A 19,494-nucleotide genomic window follows, 5' to 3' on the forward strand; every position below is an offset into this window, starting at 1 on the left:
ATCCTTGGTATCAAACGGAATAATGGATGTATTCAAGGGGGGTCTGGTAGGGGGGGAAGAACGAGTAAGAGCATGTATGTGTTTTATAGTGGATTTCTACTGTAAAGGTTTGTATGTCATGTCAAAAAAATTATAAAATAAAAAAACATTTGTCCAAAAAAAAAATCGATCTATATATTGTATTAAAAGAAATGCACACCCGAGCCGCTAGAGGTCAGCAAAGTGGCATCGCGAATCGTCCTCATGAGGGCCCTTGGATGTTAACACATCCACCGCCAAAAACGGCTTACGACGTTATTGAGATCATATTTCATTTTTTCGCCATGGTATTCATAATTCCCTCACCCAGCCTTGGCTGAGACAGTGGGACTCGGCACAACCGTGCAACGCTTCAATACCGCCGCCTGGTGGATGATCGGGCGAGTTACAACCGTAAATGGATCTCTGGTGATCTCCGTGCATCTGGGAAATGCGTCCGGCAGGCACATATTGTTGCGGGACTCTAGACACACATCCGTGTATATGATTTTTGTATGAATCTATGAATGAAAAAGTATAACGTTCCTACATCCTGAACAATAGATAATCGATGTTGAATGGGCCATAGTAATGTCAATTTAGCAATACAATTTAAAAAGTTATAGCCCTGCAAAGAAGGTGAACATTTCCATAGGCTTAGAGTGGTGGCAGAGAGTGGTATGAGAGGGGCAAACTGCGTGGCAGTTAATGTGTCAAGAGTTAATGTTTTTTCATTTTTTCTTTTTTTTGCCAAGAGTAAATACCAGAACCCTATCAAAACAGCAGTCAAAGTGTATATTTACATTTTTACCGATATACGATTTATACAATTTACCGAAAATGCAAATGTATCTCTTTTATCGTAAAACCGAAAGGAAATGAATAAATCCAGATTTAACCTTGCCATTGGAAAGAGGAGCCTTTTCCCTATCCATAGATGTATGATTTGGCCATAATAAGGTCAAGGTCAAGTTCAAGGTCAAATATGAATTTATAATTAAAATCGATTATCATTTATTACTGTATCTACAAATCCTTCTGTTTAACCCATTCTCCGCCAATCACGTGTTAAGGCGGGTTTCTCCGCCATGCGTTGTCTGCCAATCACGCCGTAAGGCGTGTTTGAGATCAATATTTCATATTTTCGTCATGTTATTCATATTTCACCCACGGAGTCTTGGCTGATGCTGTCTGAGCCAGCACAACTCTGCAACGCTTCAATACTGCCACCTGGTGGCCGATCGGCGAGTTGCCAAACCGGAAGTGCCCATTAGAGCTCGGTCCGTCCCCTAATTTCGTCCGGCCACTCATTTATCGTCCCGGGGCTCAATACAGACACCGTGGATATGGATCTTTGCCATAACTCAATAATCAACATGATTTGGATGTGTATTAGTAATATACAAACCGGAAATGGATCGCATCGATCAACATCACATAATTGGGATCTGTTTGCTCCACCCTCATCGCCCAACGCTACGAGGAGACTGACGTGAGTTTTTCTTTATCATTTTCGATACAAACTGCTCTGATCAATAAATCACCCACACTACATAAATCATTTAACGCCGGACATTGAATTATAAACACCCCCCCCCCCCCCCCCCCCCCCCCCCCCTCCGTTCACCCGCAGATGATCAGTCATGACGTTTAGGACCATGTACAGTTGAAACTTTTTATATACCATGGATCGGTATCAAACTGCATTTGATAATCTAATATATGCATTTATGCCTATATCTCACGTTCTATGAAATACTGCGGAAAACGATAAAAACATATTTATACTCTAGACAGTATTTTAGTATGAATGTGTGAATGAAAAAGTAAAACGTTCCTACATCCTGAATGATAGATAATTGATGTTGAATGGGCCATAGTAATGTCAATTTAGCAATACAATTTAAAAAGTTATAGCCCTGCAAAGAAGGTGAACATCTCCATAGACAAATAGCGCTGGCAGAGGATGGTTTAGGATGATCAAAGTGGTGGCAGAGAATGGGGTAATCATCTTCCCTTTATTCATTTGCTTAGATTTTTTTTTACACTTGATCTGAAGAAGGTGGTGAATGAGCTCAGTGAGCAAGCTCGGTTCCCGCACAATTGTAACATGGTGTTATTCACCGACATAGATGCAAAAATAAATCATTATTTATATTATCCTTTTTTCCATTACAATTTACTCAAGCCTAGTAACAGACACAATATTTCTGACACTGAACATACATACCCCCAGGTCCCTAGATGTTCCTAGATACCAAGAATATGCAAATTGGCCTTGTAGAAGTGGAGCAATCTTCCATTTACTTAGGCATGTACCTTTAGGCGAATTTTCTGAAAATAGGGCTACAGCTTAAAACCATCTCCTGACTGAACCTTTTTTTTCCAGGCAAAGTCATATTCTTATTTTAACCTTCACTGTATATTTTTATTTAAGCGTTAGCTAAAAGGAAAAGACAACCCGTATCAGGGTCTGACAGCACTACAATTACATTTTCATATCATAATATCATAACAGGCTGAGTCTCACCCGTCGCACTAACCCTTCGATACGCTTTGTGGTCCGGGCATAAATGTGTCCATAAATCCATTTAGTTAGATCCAACACTGTCTGAATGTATCTTGCGATTATTATACATTTCCGACGACGAACTATTAGCGTAATCCTGTCTCTCGAGTCGCTGCGTCCATTATTGTTCGTCAATATAGGTCAGCGCACCCCACACCAATGACTCTGCTCTGCGGTAGAAATAAATTCCCTTTTTCATCATATTTGAAGCCGCTGATTGGCTCAATTTAGTTGCAATCTGTATGCATCTACAAATCATATTATACCAGGTAGCCAATTGACGGAAAATCCGTCACGACTTCGAATCAAATTGACGGAAATCCGTCTCAAGACTGAACGCTTTAATCCCTGACTGTACACTGACCACTCTACACTGTACACTCTACACTGACCACTCTCCAGGGATGTCAGACTCATATCAGGCAGTGGGCCGGATTTGTACAATTACATAAAGCAGAAGAGTTCTGCAATAGAAGTGGAACAGAAAGCATTTTCCTATCCATGCGAATAGCCAACATTTCAAGTAGAAGAGAGAAGTGCAACAAAATAGATCAAGTGCCATAGAAAACGTGTTTCTTATTCATACATATCACAATAACTAGGCTACATAGTGTATTTGAATATCTGTGTTATTGATTAATTATATATTTGAAAGAATGCAGGTTATAGCTATGAAGCGCCAAATGTCTGTCCCATTGGTAGCCATATGCCTGTTTTTAAGTTCCAGCTGAGAGGTAGGAGCTGGAAAACATAATGGTTCCGCTCCCATTCATTCAGAGGCTCTCATCAAAACAATGGACTTCTTCGTCTTCTTGTGTCACCTTCCCCCACTCTGAGCGCCTGTCTGGGATTGCTTACGGAGCAGACGCTCCTTGGCTACAACGGTGGTCAATAATTTTCACCATCAGGGCTGTACGCTAAGCTTTTTCACTATAGGGGCACTTTTTTAAATAACAATTGTACCATTATAGTCCAAAATAATATGTTCCTCCTGCCTGGACCTCATTACTGTGGTCCTTTTATTTAACATGTAAGTGCTTTTGTTTTCAGGTTTGTATCTTTTATAATGAACCAACTGAGAAAGTGTGTAAATCACTAATAAAACAAAAACAACAATGTGTGTGTGTGTGTGTGTGTGTGTGTGTGTGTGTGTGTGTGTGTGTGTGTGTGTGTGTGTGTGTGTGTGTGTGTGTGTGTGTGTGTGTGTGTGTGTGTGTGTGTGTGCGCTTGCAGTGCTCCTTGAATGAGATAATCACAACACCCACCATTGCAAATTTTCATTCAATCAATCACCGTGCAGATTGATTGATTGAATGAAAGTTTTATTAACAGATTGCAGAATGGGTACAATACAGTATGGCTCAATACACACAATTGTTAAGGGGATGCAGACCAGAGAAAGACTTTCGTCTTGTTTACAGTACATCAGGGTCCCCCATTTTCAATTCATAATGAATTGTAAGTAAGGGTGCAACTTGCTCTGTGCAATCCATATGTTTAGTTAAGCCATCTTTTTTAAAGTTGGGATTTCCCGTTACAAACGCAGTTTTCCCCGCCTGCTTCTGTCCCTTGCAGTATTTACAAAACATATAAGGTCATTCTCAAATACTAGCCCAGGGAATAGTTTGAGCCAATCCAGGGAATAGTTTGAGCCAATCCGACCTGAACTTGTGGACCTTTTTAGTTGACAGTGGTGGCGGGTGCAGCTATCTCACCATCTTCATCTTCTTCGCTAGTAACGTCGGCGTCTGCAGACTCAGTGCTAACGATACTAGAGCTAGCCATGTTGCTGTCGCTAACAACGTTAGCCATACCTGTAACGGTGGCTACTGCCACTGCTGGCTCACTGTTCTCTGTCACATTTTCATTAGACGGCTCACTAGGTCCAACACGTCGAAAATATGATGCAATACTAACGTTACTGGTGGTTTTCTTAATTTTTTGCCTAGTAGCTAATCAGACTGGCATCTACAAGCTGCGTGCACAATCACAGTGAGTGCTCAGTAGATTCTTCCCGCTGTTCAACTTCATACCTGAGTGTGCAGCTCGCGTGAGTGACGTCATCGCGTCATCACACGATTTGGATAAATTTAGGAGTGAAATGCGAATGCAAGGGTTGAAATCACTACTCGCAAAGGTGCGCCCAAATATTTTTCTCCACTCGCACAGGCCATATATAGGGGCAATTTGCGATAACCTCGTCGCACTGTACAGCCCTGACCATCAGTGGTGACTGGTCAGTTCAGGACTGTGCACAACCGGACGTGGTCACTCGTCCGAACGGCTTGTCAAATGACACTCACCGGATGTTTGGTCTTGTAACTCGAGAATGGAATCACACAATAGGTTGAGTGTGGTGACGATTGAAAGGCGGCAAATTAAACTTTCCAACAATGTAAAAACGCAGCCCGGATCCGACAGACAAGCACAAAATGCTGCGATGTGCACGCGAGTGATATATATATATATTTTTAATCCTGCTTTCCAAAAACACCTCGGGGGCCGGATGACACCTGCTGGCGGGCCGTATCTCTGATATCCCTGCTCTACACTCTACACTGTACACTGTTGTTGTCTCAATTTATATTCAAATTACCTGTCTATGTTGGCTTTGTTTTGGCTGTTGAATTAACTTAATTGGAATTGTCTAAATGTATTTCCTTTTTTTTTTTTAAATAAATCCAATGCTAAAAGGTTACTTGAAATTAGAAGATGAGACGACTTCTAATATTTGTTTTACAGTGCATGCCAAAATAAATTAGAAACTGTCTCACATTATTTTCTTTTTGCATTGGAATACATTTTTGTACATTTATACAGTGTATGGACAGCCATGTCCTTGGGTTACTGCCATCTCTGTTGCCTGGCACGCTGTAATCATGCCTCTGTCTTTCTGTCTGCCTGTCTGTCAGCCCATCGTTCCATCTACAGCCCAGCAAGGCCATATCTAAATAGCTTTCAGTGGATCATTATGTGTTGGAAATGGAACTGAGCAGCGGCATCTCCTTTGCAGCCTGAAATCTAGGACAGAAGGAAAACAGAATGTTTTATAACCCTTTACATAACATTTGCATATCAAAGCACAGCATGCTTTCATATCATTATGGTGTTTGAAGTTGGCAAGTGTGTGGTGGGATTATTTTATGAGCCAATCATGGGAACGTTGCATCAGATGTCACTGTCAGGTATTCGCAATATAAGGGATGGATATAGCAGACGAGGGAAAACAAGAATAATAAACACACAATGTCAATGTATTTAAATGGGGTCAGACGGTACTAGATTGTATTATATTGTCGTGTTCGTTTCTCCCCCCTCACTTTGGTGTTCCCAGTCAAATTGGTTTTAACTGCTCTTATGTTAACCCAAAAACCATTAATCATCACCAAATTGTATTTAACACCATTTTAAGCTGTAAACAATGGTCCTCATTATCGAACGGACATACATAAAACTTACCAAGGATTCCCCTTGTAACTCGATTTACGTACTTAATCGGCATTCTCGAACGGCTTGGTATTGTAAATTCTTTGTAGGATGTATGTAGGATTTACGTACTCGAAAAGGCAGTTGCAAGTCGGACAGACCGGTGTGCGCTCGTGGTTTCAACAGCTTTCTACAGCCGATACTACAGACATCCGTGGAATTAAATAATTGAAAATGATAATTAATACCACAATATTTGTATAATTAATAATTATTACGTTTTGCATTTATAGTCCTGACTCAATGAGGCACCGTGAGCATTACACACACTGCAACTCACTGTCGTTCCTTCTTTTAGCCATTTATTTCAAGAGCTCTGCACACGGCCCAGTGTTGGATGGCTTTATAAGGAGCTGGCGGGGAGTGTCTGTATGCAAATGAGGTAAAATGTGAACACGCCTGGAGTTGTGAATGAGTAACATCAGTTCATTCAGCGGAGCACAGCTGCAAACGTTTTCTCCCATGCACTTACAAAGACCGTTTCAGTCGTTCAGGAATCCGGAGGAGGATTTCCGTATATCTATGGGTATGAAATTTTTACCAAGCCACTTACGAACACGTTCGAGAATGAGGACCTATGTCACCATAATCAACCATGTGGAGTATTGTCATTTGAATCAGACTGAGTTTAGCAGAGGAAGTGAAGGTGGAGCGCCTTCTGTACAAGAAGCCGAGTTCGGCTTATTAACACATTCAGCGCCAATAATGAGTATACTCGTGTTTCACCTCCAATGCTTGAGTGCCAATAACGAGTATACTCGTTTTTAGATCGTTTGATATGTTTCCTTTGATCCCTGTTCTGAACACTCAGCCGGCTCATCTGCCTACGTTGGATTTGCAATGATGATCAAATCTCACCAGGTGGCAGTATCTAGTATCTGGCCTACCTTTTGAACTGGGGATATCACTTGTCCCCAGTACTGAGTTTACCTCCGGCTGTTTCCGCCTAGGAGTGGATCACAACATAGCAATCGGTGGAAGATTTGGTGCTTCAGAGCTATTCTTTTCCGTATGGTAGCCATGCCCAACATACACGAGTACTTACTGACTGAGGTAAGGTCTATCTTAGGTAACCTGCGTAAAACATGCTTCTGTACCGATCACATTGTCATGTTTTACCGGACATAAAACATGCTCGACAAACACGATCCCAGTTTCTAGTTAAAACGACCCCCCCCCCCCCCCCCCCCCCCCCCCTTGATGATTTTGTGAAGACACATAATATGTACATGGTATATACCTTTGATTTGGAAGTATTTGGGGTTTCAGGCGATTAACCAGAACGATTTGGGAATATTGCATATAACGCGTCATATCTCACGATCTATGAAAAAAGACTAGATTATTTTGGAAAGGGGCGATGTTTAGCATGTAATAGCGCACAAACTACAGTATGTAGAAATTAACTGATTGGTCAGTGATGGACTATGAACAATGCCTGTCAAATGAGACAACTACACTACTATTGTCTCCATAGCTATAATCTATAATACAGAACACACGATGGGTCTGCAAACATTGCTGAAATGGTCAATAACGCTGGCGCCATTGAGTACAGATGGGGAAAGAGCGTGGCGCCCAAAGAGTTAAAGGTCCCCTCAAGTGGTTTGCATTGTTTTCTAGCAATGTGGGGTTGTACCAACACTGACTAGATGTGAAATTTCTACCCAGTCCCAGACCAGGCTGCAGAAACAAATTAGTGGGGGGGCATAAAATGTTCTCGGGGGGGCACAATGGTTTTTCAACACAGGTTCCCTTTTATACGTTTCAGCTGGGACAACGGCGCTGTGGCTTGCTTGGCGCTGCCCACGGCGCTGAACTAAACAGCAGAGAGGCAATTGAAAAATCTAATTTCTCTCTATCTTAAGAACATTCACTTATACAAAAACAGACTGAACGGATATATATAACAGACCTGCTGGGGCAGCGGACTGAGAGCAGGGGACACAAACAGGCTGGATAAGATGGCCAGGAAGGCCAGTAGCGTGGTTGGGGTGGAGCTGGACTCTAGCGAGGGTGGCGGAGCGGAGGAACCTTGCTAAGCTCCAGGCCATCAGGGAAAACCCCTCCCACCCACTATACACAGACTTGGCTGACAGGAGGAGCATGTTATAGGCTCACACTACCTAAATGCAGCACTGAACGGCACAGGAAGTCCTTCATTCCGACAGCCATCAGACTATACAATGCATCACTGTGCCTCACTGTATCACTGAGCACAGAGTGACAGTTACCATCTTCCTGGACTCTTACTTTTTAAACAGCACTGTGCAATATTACACCTACTGTAGACTTCAGTATATTTTTACTGTATTTATTTACTGTATCTGAAGAAACACACTCCTCAATGTCAGTTTCAGTATTTAATAAAAGACAAAGTTGAAGACACCCTGAAACAGACACAGACAGCACAGTCAGCTGACAACGTATATCCTGAATACACAATCACACTATAGTAACACATAAATATATATATCTATATAATGCATATATAATATAATATATAATATGTATGAACAGTAATAGTGCATAGAGCATCTCACATGAATGAATGAACGACGTCTCTGCAGGAGGCGAAGTGAAGAATGACAACTAAGATGGCCGCTCAGCGTAGTGCACGGCATATCCGGTTGGATGCTGGTAAGACGCTGCCCTCTAGTGGCCGGCGATAAACTCTTCATCCCCCCCAGACCGGAAAGCTAAGGGTCGGAATAGATTAACGGTCTAAATCCTGTATCCAGCTGCCGTACTCGGGCTCGTAACGTGCAGGCGGCCTCCTCACGCGGCCCGGCCGAGTAGGCAGGGGCAGCGTCGGTGGCGACCGTGGCACCGGGAGCGGCGTGCCCAGGAAGGCACCGGCAGGAGCGGTGAGGTCAGAGGCCGCCTCATCTGCAGGCGCCGTAGGGAAGGCGCCCATAGCCGCGTCGCGGGGCCCATCAGCCGGCTGCTGAGCAAACCCCTGGGGCATCGCGGGCGGGGGCTGAAGGGTGGGGGCCAGGGTGGGCACAACGGGTGGGGGCAGGCGTCCCAGGGCAGTAGGTGGTGGCGACGGCGCAGCCGACTGCTGATGGGCGCAGGGTGTGGCCGGTGTGTAGGCGCGGAGAAAACGCCGGTTGCGCAATGTCAGACGTCCCGAACCGTCGACCCTGACCCGATACTGGTCATGGCCCAGTGACTCCACCACCACACCCGACCTGTCCCATTTGTGAGGGCTCGGGCCCTGCTGGTTCTGGAGGAATACTCTCTCGCCGAGTGCCAACGGGCGGAGCGGTCTTGAGTCCCCAGAGACTCGTGGTACGGGACATACGAGTCCGAAGGGCGTCCTCCTTTGCCGCCCATGCCTCGCGCCACAGCAGGCGGATATGCGGGTTCGAGAACTTCTCGTGGCGGTTCACGAAGGAGAGCGAGCCCCGAAGGGGGCGGCCGAAGATGATCTGCGCTGGCGAGAGGTTGCAGTCGGGGTCAGGTGTGTTTCTCAACTGCAACATCGCGCGCAGGAAGCGGTCCTGATCAAGGCTGCCCGACGGGCCGGTGTTGGACATCAGGAGGCGCTTAGCAGCCTTCACCGCCACTTCTGCCCTCCCGTTCGACTGCGGAAAGCTGACGGAGGACACGCGGTGCTTGACGTGCCATAGGCGGAGGAAGTCCTCAGTGTGGCTCGCCTTGAATTCCGGACCGCCGTCGCTTGAGAGCTCCTCCGGTACGCCGAAGGTGGCGAAGAACGAACGGAGGTGTTGGACCAGGCCTGCTGAGCCTGCCAGGGCAGTACCAGCCGTAGAGCTCAGGACCTCCACCCAGCCCGAGAGCCGGTCCCCGACAACTAGGTAGTGGCGGCCCCCATAGTCGAAGAAGTCCGCAAACACCGCCTCGAACGGAGTGGATGGGGGTGATGATGGCAGGGGGGGTGTAGCCGCCTGTGACGGAGCATTGCGGTTGCAGTCTGCACACCCGTCCCTGGTGGCTTGAATGTCCCCTGACATCCCGGGCCAGTAGACTATCGCTCGGGCATGCTGCCCCATCGCTGAAGTCCCCTGGTGGGCGGTGTGGAGATGCCGAAGGACTCTCTCACGGAGGGATGGGGGAACCACGACGCGGTCCTGATAGAGCAGAACGCCGTCCTGTGCGTAGACGGACTCACAGACTGATGACAGGCTCGCCAGGGCGGGGTCGTTGACGTCAATCCCACCCTCCTGCTCGATGAGGCGGAGGAGGTGGCCAAGGCCCTCATCAGCCGCTGTCTCCCGTGCGAGGAGGGGCCAAGAGACGGCACCGAGCTCTCGTGCATCGTCACGGATGGAGGCCATGAATGCTGACTCCACGGCGTCAGGCTCGCTCGGCAGCCACAGTGATATGCCGTTCGTCGAGCCAGAGGGGGAAGGGTGCCTTGAAGTGGCGTCAGCGGCATAGTTGCTCTTGCCAGGCAGATGCACAATGTCAAAGCGCCACGGGAGGGTGCGCTGCTTGAGTCTAAATAGACGCAAGTTCGTAATCTCATCCAGCGTGCGGTCGCCAAAGATCTTCACCAGCGGCTTGTGGTCGGTGACCACGACGAGGTTGTCGGACCCCTGCGTGAAGTACCGCGTCTGTTCCAGACCCCAGGCCACGGCCAGGGCCTCTCCTTCGACAGCCGCATAACGCTGCTCCGCAGGGGACAGGAAACACGACCCTGCGAGGGTGATCCTCCATCCTCCTGAGCAGCAGTCCGGTATGCCCGAGGCACAGTGACAGTGTTGCTGGAGCAGGAAGTAGCCAATGCCGAGCTTGGACCAGTCAGGGCGGAGGCAGGTACGCTTCTGCATGTCGTAGATCTCCACGCCCTCACGGATGGCCCCAATTATGGCCTGCTTGGACGTCTGGAAGGCCTCCTCCAGAGCGGGGGACCATCGGAACACACAACGTGGGCTGAGGAATGGCTTGAATGGAGCCATCGTGTCACGCAGCTGGGCATAGTTAGCCACCTGGTTAACAAGGCCGAACCAGCTCCTGATATCCGTCGTGGAGCCCGGTGTAGGGAAGTCCCGGATGGCGTCCAAGTATTTCGGGAGTGGTTCGATGGTAGACTCCGACACCCTGAAGCCAGCGAAATCGACGCACCTCTCCGCGAATTGAAGCTTATCCGGGTTCAACACGATGGCCGACCGGCCGACACGCGTGAGGAAGTCGATGGTCCTCCACCAGTGTTGCTCCAGGTCAGTGTCATAGTGGATGACGTCATCCACACAGCGTTCCTTGCGCTCATAGTCCGAGAGGACGGCGTCGAACTGGCGGTTGTAGCCATCCCCTGACGACAGGAAGCCCTGCGGTGCCCTGGTGTAGCGCCAACAGGGAGGCGAAGGTTTCACGTTGGCAGAACTTGTTGAGGGGGGAGAGGTCCACGGTTCTACGGGGGGAACCGTTGTGCTTCCAAGTGACTACCATACGATGGCACCACGTGACAGGCTCGCCGTATGGCACACGTTCAATGACCCCAAGGGCCTCGTCCCGCAGGAGGTCATTGTGGACCCTCCGTTGCCAGTGTAGAGGCACGTTGGCCGCGGTGTGGCATGCCTTGGGTGTAGCTGCGGGATCCACGTGCATCTCGATAGGCGGTCCTTCCATGCATGGCAATGCCCGATGAGGGCAGGTGTTGAATGTCGACGAGGCATATCTCCCGAGTAGCCAACCTTTCATCCGGCTGTTGTTCTCTGGCGTACAGGGGAACGGCAGTGCCGCGGGGCGCGCGGGGGGGACCGTGCGCTGGGGGCATGAGCACTGTGCGTCCTGGGGGTCACCTGGCCCTACGCAGCCGCCGTTGGTTGACCTAATAGCATTGACGGACAATGGTCGGTCTGGCGTGTCAGCCGTGTCAGGGCTACGCCCGTCCCTGGGCCCCCCTGTAACGTCGTCCGATGGGAAGTTCACAGGCAAGAGGCCGAGGTTGAGCAACGACTCGTAGGAGAGGAACATGGTCCGGACTGAGCTGCTCACGTATACCATGGAACGGCAGGACGTAACGCGCCCCCCGCTGCAGGCCGTCGAGAGCCTAGTGAAGAACGCTCCCTCGATGGCTATGGGGGATCGATTGGCGGCCGACAGGCTGAGGCTGACGGGTCACAGGTCGTGCTGCGCGAAACCGCAGGCCAGGAACTCCTCCAGAGACCAAAGGTCCGACTGCGCGCCAGTGTCTGCGACGGCAGATATCCGAGCCCCGTTGGCTGAGCCCCGGTTGCTGGTGCCATCCTTCCGTCCGACTGGCATGTCCACCGAGATGGTGATCAGTGCTCGGGGGTGGTCTCTCAGCCTGGCTCGTCTCCATTCGCCCTTGGAGAAGATGTGGTGCTCGAGTCTGATGGGTGCAGGCCTGTTGACACAGCCATGCGACGTAGGGGCGTGGCGTCGGCGATGGCTCCCGCAACGTCGGCCAGGGCGGGCTCCAGCTTGCACCGATGAGACCTGGGAGATCAGCTCCGACCCCACGGCGGCCTGTTGACCGTCGGATGGTGGCTGTTGACGCCTCTGTTGTCGGCGGGCCCTGTAGCAGCCGATGCACACCTGGTGAGGCTTAGGATTCCACCCGCGAGGCCCCTCCGTGAAAATGTTAAAGACGCTCTTGCATTCCGGGCATGACGCACGTTTAGCCCCGTCCGCAGGGCTCGGGGCGGGGCTCGTCTGTGGAGTCGTCTTAAGGCGCCGGAATGACGACATGGCTGACAGGGAGGACGACGGGAGAGCGTTACGGGCCATCTCCTTGTTCTCGACGAGCGCAATTACCTCGTTAACTGGCTTGACTAGGATGTCAGTCGTCCCCAGCGTCTCGCGGCGTATTTCCGAGTCATAAATGCCATTGAGCAGGACATCGCGGACAATGTGGTCGGTGTAGTCGACGTTCGCACCACACACGCATGCCGCACTGTATGCGCATGTCTCTGCTTTCCCCCGCACTCTGGCAGCGAGTGCGCGGAATGTCTCGTCTCGTTCCTGTCGTAGCTGAAGTAGCTCAGTGCGCAGGACACATGTAGCGACCGGGATGACAGCCAGGGAGCGCATGACGGCGATCAGGTCCTGCAAAGGTCCGGTAGCGGCGCCGGGGGCGGCTTTCAGTAGGCTGTCTCCAAGCACAGGCCCGGCGCACTGAAACAATTGGACGGGGGCCTGGGCATCCACTATGCCTGAGCCGGTGCAGAATACGTCCCAACGTCGGATGAACACATTCCATTCCTCTATAGACACGCCCACGTCAACCCTGGGCCGATCGAGTCTCGGGCCGCGAGGGGCTGGGGCCTGGGCCGGCGCGGCCATGACAGGCGCTGCGTGCTGGTGGGCAAGTCCATGATTGTTCAACATAGCAATGGCGAGTGCTTCAGACACGTCGCCGGATGTGAACTCACAGGCGGGGACAGAGCATCCAACGACGACCATGGTGTCTTCATGAAGAAACACACTCCTCAATGTCAGTTTCAGTATTTAATAAAAGACAAAGTTGAAGACACCCTGAAACAGACACAGACAGCACAGTCAGCTGACAACGTATATCCTGAATACACAATCACACTATAGTAACACATAAATATATATATCTATATAATGCATATATAATATAATATATAATATGTATGAACAGTAATAGTGCATAGAGCATCTCACATGAATGAATGAACGACGTCTCTGCAGGAGGCGAAGTGAAGAATGACAACTAAGATGGCCGCTCAGCGTAGTGCACGGCATATCCGGTTGGATGCTGGTAAGATGCTGCCCTCTAGTGGCCGGCGATAAACTCTTCAGTATCTTTTATTCTATTTTTATTCTATTTAATTTTATTCTATTCTTAGGCCATTTGTTTTGTTATTCTTATTCGTGACTTGTTCTGTCTAAATGTTTAATGTTGAGTGATTTGCAGTGTCAAATTTCCCTCAGGATAATACATTTCTATTCTATTCTATATCTTTGAAAAGTCTCCATTTATTCAACACTTCTGAATTCACTGACAAACTGAACTGAACTGACAAAAATAAGGTGCATAAAAAAGCAAACAAAATTCCTCCACAGGCTACTCACCATCATTAGTAGAGCGGCAAGTGGCATTTGGGGACAGAGTGAAATCTTCTTAAAACACTGCCCCTCCACTCATTCCTGAACTTTTTTGTTAAGTCCTTCTCAAATGCCAACTGAATTAAATTGGCCTTGCGTCGATGAAGCATATAGGCGATGTTCTGTAAAGACGTTCTTGAGGGTAGAAAACGAATTCTCACAGAGTGCCGTGCTAGCTTCAGTAGTGTTGTTGTTGACATCAGTGCCCACTAGGGCTGTCCCCGACTAAGGATTTGGATAGTCGACTTGACAAAAAAGAAAAAAAAAATGTTTTACCAGGGTGGGCACAGCTGACTCAGTGGGCGGGCCCGCGGACCCCCTAATGCCCGCCCATGGCGCCGGGTCTGCCCAGTCCCATTCCTCCAGTTCAGCTGAGACAAGAACCTCCCCCACTAAACCAAGCCATTCTGAATTTAGGGATCTGTGACGTGTAAGAATTCTGATCTGCCACCGCCTGCCCACAATCAACTGTGATTGGAGGAGTTAGCGTAACATTGAGTAAGTATGAGCAAAACCAAGCGAGTGGAAATAATGCGGAAGCGGTTTCCCTGTCAGTCAGCACTTCCTCAAAAGTGTTCCTAGCAACAGTGTTCCTAGATTGAGAGAGAGAGAGAGGGAGAGACAGATAGAGAGGCTCATACACACACAGTGCGAGTCTCGGAGCGCACTGCATTGAGAGAGAGAGAGAGAGAGAGACAGACAGAGAGAGAGAGAGAGAGAGAGAGAGAGAGAGAGAGAGAGAGAGAGAGAGAGAGAGAGAGAGAGAGAGAGAGAGAGAGAGAGAGAGAGAGAGAGAGAGAGAGAGAGAATAAGAAATAAGAACTAAACTGATCGCCGTGGATATAGCTACTGTATAGTGGAATATACTGTATTAATATGCCATATACTGTCTTCTTCTCTATGATATTATTTATTGTTGGTTTGATTTATTCCTATCGCTAGAACTAAATAAATGCGCGGAGAAACGGCTTAGTGAGGCAGCCTCAGTGCAGTGTATACATGCTAAATTAATCATACCAGCAAAGTAGGCTTCTATTATTCAAATGACTTGTTTTATTAGGTATTATAGTAGTACTGTAAGTCCTACAGTAGAACATGACATATTAGCATGACATCTCATTTAGTAATATCAATACTGAACTCTTGACAAGCGCGCAGTTGTTCAGTATTGACATTACTAAATTAGATGTCTGGGTTTCATCACCTGTGCATTGCACTTCACTGTTACATTTGCAATTTGGTTGGATGTTGTATTGTACTTTTGCTGTATAATGTCAATACATTTGAATCTAATCAAATGTTTAGATCATTCGCAAATGGCTTCTCAAATGGGTCAGCAGGGTACAAATGCAATGCCGACCCTTTGCTGTTTTGCACACAGCCCTCACCGTTTTGCACACGCTTCCTTCTCCTTATAAGGAACTGGCGGGGCATTTCTGTATGCAAATGTAAGTGTATGAGAATGCACTTTGCAGTTTAAGAATGAGTGACGTATTTCATTCATGGGAACCCAGCTGCGAAGACTTCGGCCGTGTTTTTTACCAAGATATTTACAAAGGTACTTATGAACATGTTCGAGAATGAGGACCAATGTCAATGTCTAGTGGTTAACATGAATAACTGCAGTGAATATACAAAGAATAGACACTGAAAATGTATTCCAAAATGAACATTTATAACATGTATTCACATCATTCAGTCCAGAGCCTCTCTTGACAGAATGATGTGAATACTCATTGTGGTCACAGAGTAAAATGAGAGCAAGGAACAAAGCTTTATCTAGGGGGTCTATGAGAAGATATGACACATTGTTTAGTATGGAAGGCGTGGTTCGCATAGGGGGAAAGAGATGGGTTCCCATAAATTACACCTAATTGTTCATGTCTGCGTGTCTGGGGATGTTTTCCATCTAGTGGATGAACATAATCTAGTGTTTGAGCGGGATCACCACAGGTATTACAAAGCTATATATGTTCACTTATACAACGGCATGCAAATTTCTCGATTCTGATTGGCTGAAACAGTCCATTTACACGTATGTATAGGGCTCAATCCACGCTCCTGGTCCCAGGACCCGCCCACAACCGAATCACATCACTCCGCCGTTCGACTTTGTAGAGGGAGCGGAGAGCGGAGAGGGGAGGAGACGAGAGGGGACAATAATCTCTACAAATGGATATGTTGATAGCGTCATAACGACTAAATATAAACAGATTCTGTCACGGCGAATGTCTTAGTCTCTTACACAATGTTGGATTGTGTAATCTATGGGTCATGAATCATTGTGGAACAAAAGAAAAATCGCGGATTGATTGATTGATTATTTGCAATTCTTTTTTAATTTCTTTCTTCCTTCCCCCTGACACTGTCTGGCACACCCACCACACACACACACACACACACACACACACACACACACACACACACACACACACACACACACTCCTGTTTGCAACGGCGGGGGAGAGTCAGACTGTAGAAGCAGCTGAGTGCTGCGCTGTTCTAAGGGAGCATGGCCTATTGAGTTGATTGATTGATTGATTGATTGATTGCTAATTTTATTACTGTACGCTTGGTTTCCAACTGGTTAAGTTTAAGGAGGGTATGCATGAGGGAGATAAGGGGAAGTTCAGATGAATGTCCAGCAGGGGGAGGTACAGATGGGAAATGTCTGTGCAAAGGTGGGGGTAAAGGTGGGGGTTGTTGAGGAGTACAGAGAGGAGAGAAGGGTCCTAGAATAGGCGGACCCTTACAGTACCCCCCCCCCCCCCCCCCTCCAGGGATGGCTTCCAGACGGCAAAAAGGACCGTCTGGGAACGGGCAAGACAGGGGGCCGGGATCCAGGGAAGGTGAACACTGGGAGAGTCCGGGGAAAAAAGTCAAGACGGACAAGGCCGGGACGAGTGACACTGGGGCAGGGGGGCGGCGACAGAAACCCAGGAGGGGCATAGGAGAAGTGGGGCAGAGGAAAAGGGCCGGAGAGGGGGCTGGAGAAGGGAGAACGGGGCACAGGATCAGGAGGACTGGAGACGGGGACAGAGGCCAGGAGAGGGGGGCTAGAGATGGGAACAGAGACTCTGTGAGGGGGGCTCAAAACGGGGACAGCGGGCCGATGAGGGGGTTGAGGGGAACTGGAAACAGGGACAGAGGGCCGATGAGGGGTTCGAGGGGAACTGGAAACAGGGACAGAGGGCCGATGAGGGGGTCGAGGGGAACTGGAAACAGGGGCCCAATGAGGGGGTCTGGAGCAAAGGGGCGAGGGTGACAGGCCCGGAGCAGGACCCCGGACGGGGGACCTTCCAGGCGCAGGACTCGGGACCGGACCAGGCGAGCCGGAGCAGAGGTGCGAAGGCGATGACCTCGGAGCAGGACCCCGGACGGGGACCACCCCAGGTGCAGACCTCGGAATCGGGCGCAGAACCCCGGACGGGGGTTTCTGCAGACGAAGACAACGGCGTAGACCAGGGCGTAGACCAGGGCGTAGGGCTGGACCAGACGAGGAGCCGGGACCAGACGAGGAGCCGGGACCAGACGAGGAGCCGGGACCAGACAAGTAGCCGGGACCAGTCGAGGAGCCGGGACCAGACGAGGAGCCCAGACCAGACGAGGAGCCGGGACCAGACGAGGAGCCGGGACCAGACGAGGAGCCGGGACCAGTTGAGGAGCCGGGACCAGACGAGGAGCCGGGACCAGTCGAGGAGCCGGGACCAGACGAGGAGGAAGACCCGGGCGTGGAGGCCGGGCTGGATGTTGAGACGGGACCATGCGAGAAGCCGGAGGCAGGTGACTCCCCGGGGACAGGAGCAGGACCCGGTCCAGACGTCGGGGTCTCCCCGGGAGCCGGGGAGACTCTAGCAGGGGCTAAACTGGCAGTAGAGACTGGGTTAGCTACCTGGGCAGTGCTAGGTGCAGGCCCTGTACAAGCTGCAGAGGGTGCACTAGCCGAGAGGGTTCGGGTGCTAGCTGTAGGAGCTACACTAGCAGGCAGGGCCAAGGTGCTAGCAGTCGGAGTGACTCCAGCAGGAGGGACAAGGGTGCTAGCAGCAGTGACTACACTAGCCGGCGGGGCTAAGGTGCTAGTAGTAGGAGCTCTAGCGGACCCGACTGAAAGGCTAGCAGCCGGGGCTCTAGCAGACGAGACAAAGGTGCTAGCAGCAGGGGCTCTAGCAGACGAGACAGAGATGCTAGCTACAGAGGCTACATTAGCATTCCGGAGTAAGCTAGCAGGGGCTGAGCTAGCAGTGTGGGGGCTGTGCGAGTAGCCTTGGCTGAACTAGCTGACAGGGCTACTCTAGCAGCTGAGACCATGCTAGTCTTCTTAGCTTTGCTAGCCTTCTGAGACTTGCTAGCCGTGCGTGCTATGCTAGCAGACAGGGCTAAAGTGTTAGTCGGAGTAACATGGATATAACCCATCCTGAAAACTGAAGGGGCAGTCCTAGCAGGATAGTTAATACTGGCTGGAGGGCCAGACCAAGGAACCGAGACCAGAGAAACAGGGGCCATAGGGAATGAGCTGATGGGGCAGTTCTAGCTGTTGAGGCCTGGCTAGCTGCAGGGGCTAAGCTAGCAGATAGGGCTGGACTAGCTGTGGAAGCCTGGTTAGCTGCAGAGGCTACGCTATCAGATGGGGCAGTACTAGCTGTTGAGGCCTGGTTAGCTGCAGGCGCTAAACTAGCAGATAGGGCTGGACTAGCTGTGGGAGCCTGGTTAGCTGCAGAGGCTAAGCTAGCAGACGACGCTGGACTAGCTGTGCAAGACAAGAGATTAGCTGACAGGGCGGTTCCAGGGACACTGACTTTGCTAGCTGAAGGGGCAGTCCTAGCAGTGGGGAACAGGCTAGCTGACAAAGCTACGCTAGCAGTAGGGACTGAACTAGCAGTAGGGCACAGGCTAGCTGACGAAGCTCCGCTAGCAGTAGGGACTAAACTAGCAATAGGGAACAGGCTAGCTGACGAAGCTACGCTAGCAGTAGGGACTGAACTAGCAGTAGGGAACAGGCTAGCTGACGAAGCTACGCTAGCAGTAGTAACCGTACTAGCAGTAGGGGCTGTGCTAGCCGTGGAAACCAAGAGATTAGCCGACAGGGCGGCTCCAGGGAAACTGACCTTGCTAGCTGAAGGGGCAGTCCTAGCAGTGGGGAACAGGCTAGCTGACGAAGCTATGCTAGCAGTAGGGACTGAACTAGCAGTAGGGAACAGGCTAGCTGATGAAGCTACGCTAGCAGTAGGGACTGAACTAGCAGTAGGGAACAGGCTAGCTGACGAAGCTACGCTAGCAGTAGGGACCGAACTAGCAGTAGGGAACAGGCTAGCTGACGAAGCTATGCTAGCAGTAGGGACTGAACTAGCAGTAGG

Source organism: Notolepis coatsorum, assembly GCF_963971535.1.
Source record: "Notolepis coatsorum genome assembly, chromosome: 3".
Classification (NCBI taxonomy): domain Eukaryota; kingdom Metazoa; phylum Chordata; class Actinopteri; order Aulopiformes; family Paralepididae; genus Notolepis; species Notolepis coatsorum.